The sequence below is a fragment of the Syzygium oleosum genome, unplaced genomic scaffold (genome assembly GCF_021117445.2).
Source record: "Syzygium oleosum isolate NSW1041296 unplaced genomic scaffold, Sole_v2.1 Sole_v2.36, whole genome shotgun sequence".
Taxonomy (NCBI): domain Eukaryota; kingdom Viridiplantae; phylum Streptophyta; class Magnoliopsida; order Myrtales; family Myrtaceae; genus Syzygium; species Syzygium oleosum.
The window spans coordinates 210,001-214,058 of NW_026607520.1; the positions used below are offsets into that span (position 1 = coordinate 210,001).

General features: G+C 52.3%; 2 non-coding genes across 2 annotated transcripts in view; both read right to left on the reverse strand.

Annotated features, from left to right (window-relative positions):
- The window catches only part of LOC130135675 (28S ribosomal RNA), a 3,341-nt gene extending 2,177 nt beyond the window's left edge, over positions 1-1,164 (reverse strand). The window contains exon 1 of the ribosomal RNA XR_008814953.1: positions 1-1,164. This exon is cut by the window's left edge and continues 2,177 nt beyond it. This is a non-coding gene — a ribosomal RNA (28S ribosomal RNA).
- Positions 1,165-1,367: 203 nt separating this feature from the next.
- LOC130135655 (5.8S ribosomal RNA) lies at positions 1,368-1,522 on the reverse strand. Its single transcript, XR_008814933.1, has one exon. It is a non-coding gene; the product is annotated as a 5.8S ribosomal RNA (ribosomal RNA).
- Positions 1,523-4,058: the final 2,536 nt, after the last annotated feature.

Genomic DNA, 4,058 nt, shown 5'->3' on the forward strand with positions numbered 1-4,058 from the left:
GCACCGTAATCGACTTCCGGTTCATCCCGCATCGCGCCCCGCTTACCAAAAATGGCCCACTGGAGCTCTCGATTCCGTGGCGTGGCTCAACAAAGCAGCCCGCGCCGTCCTACCTATTTAAAGTTTGAGAATAGGTCGAGGGCGTTGCGCCCGATGCCTCTAATCATTGGCTTTACCCGATAGAACTCGTTCTTGAGCTCCAAACTATCCCGAGGAAACTTGAGGGAACCAGCTACTAGACGGTTCGATTAGTCTTTCGCCCTATACCCAAGTCGACGAACGATTTGCACGTCAAGATCGCTGCGGGCCTCCGCCGAGTTTCCTCCGGCTTCGCCCGCCTGTGCATAGGTCACCATCTTTCGGGTCTCGACAGGCATGCTCTCACTCGAACCCTTCTCAGAAGATCAAGGTCGGTCGGCGGTGCACCCAAAAGGGATCCCACCAATCAGCTTCCTTACGCCTTACGGGTTTGCCACCCATTGACTCGCACACATGTCAGACTCCTTGGTCCGTGTTTCAAGACGGGCCGAATGGGGAGCCCACTAGCCGATGCCTGGAGTACGCAGATGCCGAGGCACGCCAGAAGGCGCGTGCTGAATTCCACAATCGCAATGGCGACGTTTCCACGGACGTATCGAAGGCCCGGGCTTGGGCCGCCACTGCAATCCGCATCGGTCCATGCCTCGAGTCAATCGGCGCACCGGCTCACACCGTTCCACATTCGACCGAGGCACATCGCCGGCCCCCATCCGCTTCCCTCCCGACAATTTCAAGCACTTTTTGACTCTCTTTTCAAAGTCCTTTTCATCTTTCCTCGCTGGTACTTGTTTGCTATCGGCCTCGCCCATATTTAGCCTTGGACGGAATTTACCGCCCGATTAGGGCCGCATTCCCAAACAACCCGACTCGCCGACAAGTGCCTCGTGGTGCGACAGTGGTCCGGACACGACGGGCTCTCACCTCTCCGCGCCCTTCCAGGGAACTTGGCCCGGTCCGTCGCCGAGACGCTTCTCCGTACTACAATTCGAACGCCGAGGCGCCCGATTCTCATGCCGGGCTCTTCCCGGTTCGCTCGCCGTTACTAGGGGAATCCTTGTTAGTTTCTTTTCCTCCGCTTATTGATATGCTTAAACTCAGCGGGTAGCCCCGCTTGACCTGGGGTCGCGTTGGTGAAAGGTAGATTCATGGAGCATGTGCATGAGCGACACGCACGACATTGATCATTGGGGTCTCATCAACCACCGAATGTCGTGGTGCTAATCGCTCCGACGCTCGATTTTGGGCCAACCGGGATAGGGTCATCTCGGGAGGCCAACATACGCACCCAAGTCCAATTCAAGGCGAGGGGTTAGGGGCAACGCCATGTGTGACACCCAGGCAAACGTGCCCTCAACCGAAGCTTCGGGCGCAACTTGCGTTCAAAGACTCGATGGTTCACGGGATTCTCGCAATTCACACCAAGTATCGCAGCTCGCTACGTTCTTCATCGATGCGAGAGCCGAGATATCCGTTGCCGAGAGTCGTTATGAATAATAGTAGATTGCATGGCATCCCGCACACGCACCATGTCTGGGGCGGCGGGAGCATCGCTCTCTTGTTAAAGTTCCTTGGCGCATTCCGCTCCGGGGTTCGTTGTGCCGCCGGGAAAAGCCCGAGCGCCCGTAGGCACCCGTGCCATCCAAGCGTCCGGAGACGTTGGGCGAGGCCCACCGTCCCCATTGAGTTTGGTATCGGTTCTCTCGGTCATTCTCGCTAGGCGGGATTCGACAATGATCCTTCCGCAGTTCACCTACGAAACCTTGTTACGACTTCTCCTTCCTCTAAATGATAAGGTTCGGTGACTTCTCGCGACGTCATCGGCGGCGAACCGCCCACGCGCCGCGATCCGAACACTTCACCGGACCATTCAATCGGTAGGAGCGACGGGCGGTGTGTACAAAGGGCGGGACGTAGTCAACGCGAGCCGATGACTCGCGCTTACTAGGAATTCCTCGTTGAAGACCAACAATTGCAATGATCTATCCCCATCACGATGAAATTTCAAAGATTACCCAGCCCGTCGGCCAAGGCATAGGCTTGTTGAATACATCGGTGTAGCGCGCGTGCGGCCTGTAACATCTAAGGGCATCACTGCACTGTTATTGCCTCAAACTTCCTTGGCCTAAGCGGCCATAGTCCCTCTAAGAAGCTGGCCGTGGAGATGTACATCCACATAGCTAGTTAGCGGCCGAGGTCTCGTTCGTATCGGAATTAACCGGACAAATCGCTCCACCAACTAAGAACGGCCATGCACCACCACCCATAGAATCAAGAAAGAGCTCTCGTCCGTCAATCCTTACTATGTCCGGACCTCGGTAAGTTTCCCGTGTTGAGTCAAATTAAGCCGCAGCTCCACTCGGTGGTGCCCTTCCGTCAATTCCTTTAAGTTTCAGCCTTGCGACCATACTCCCCCCGGAACCCAAAAACTTTGATTTCTCATAAGGTGTCGGCGGAGTCCTAAAAGCAACATCCGCCGATCCCTAGTCGGCATCGTTTATGGTTGAGACTAGGACGGTATCTGATCGTCTTCGAGCCCCCAACTTTCGTTCTTGATTAATGAAAACATCCTTGGCAAATGCTTTCGCAGTTGTTTTTTTTTTTTTTTTTGGTAAGGCAAGTATATATATAACTTTTCAAGACACCAAATACAAACTATAGCCCAAACCAGTACCTGACCCTATTAGGACATAGAGATGTCCACACACGGTCAGGAGAGGTTCAGCAGTAACTATACAAGAGCCAAGGTCGGCTAGATGGAAACAAGGGAAATTACAACATAATGCCCAAGACACCAAACAAAACAGCGCCAACACACTGGGGAACCAGCCAAGAGCAGTACAAAAGCCAGCAGGAAACACTAGGGCCGAACCAGACCAAAACATGTCGGTGAGAAGCCCAAAACTCCGGAATCCGCTCGAAGAGACACCAGAACAGCCATAACCAGCATTAATCGAAGATAGAAGGAGGAATGTCCCACTTTCTTTGTACAATGCGGTTCCTATAAGTGTCCTCAACTGTCCCCATGGAAATAGCTTTATCCTTCACTACCTTGAAAAGGTGCTTTCGCATCCCAGGGATGAAAACACTCTTGTTCCTGAAGATAGCGTTGTTCCTTTCGATCCAGATAATGTGGCATAGAGCACCAAAGGAAAATCTGGCGATGCGGTGGGCAAAAGAAGATCCTCCGCAAACTTTCATAGCCCAGAGAATATGTTCTTGCCAGGGGCGGTTGCGCCAAGGTAGTCTGCAATTTGTCGCCCAAAGAGAAGCCAATCTACAGGTAGAAGCGCAACCAAAGAAAAGATGGTTGATTGAGTCTGGTGTAGCCCCACAAAAGGCGCAGAGAGCATCGTCAATCCTGCGATTTTGTAACAGGAATACCTGGGTAGGTAGCCGGTTAAGGGTTATCAGCCATAGGAGAAAGGCATGACGAGGAGCTATGTGCCGATCCCAAACGAAGGAATGCCAGGGGGTTGGATGCCATTTCCTGCGGATATGATTCCAAGCAAGAGAAACAGAGAAGGATTCAGCTGGATGAGGTGTCCAGACAAAGTTGTCCATCGAGTTATCCACAGTAGGCGGAAGGGGATCTGACCAGCCCATAATAGTGGCAAGGGTGTTAGAAGGTTGCCAAGAACCTTCGTAGAAGGATCGGACTGTAGCCTCCCGAGGAATGCGCGATTGATAAATCTCCGCGTTACTAAAAAGCAAATATAGCGGGCCCCTACTGTGCCAACAGTCAAACCAGAAGGATACGGGAGCGCCCATTTCCAATCTTCCATCGGAACATAGATTGAGCCACAGCACGCATATCGAGGATTTTCTTCCATGTCCATGAACAGAAAGTAGGTTTGGGTGCAAGCCAAAAGTTTTTCTGCTTTAAAAAGGTGGAGTGAATCCATTTACACCACAAGGATTCTTTGTCAGTAAAGAGAATCCAAATGTGTTTTAAAGTCATCGCATTGTTGTAATCCACAAGTCGGCGGATGCCTAGGCCACCTTCATCTTTGGGTAGGCAA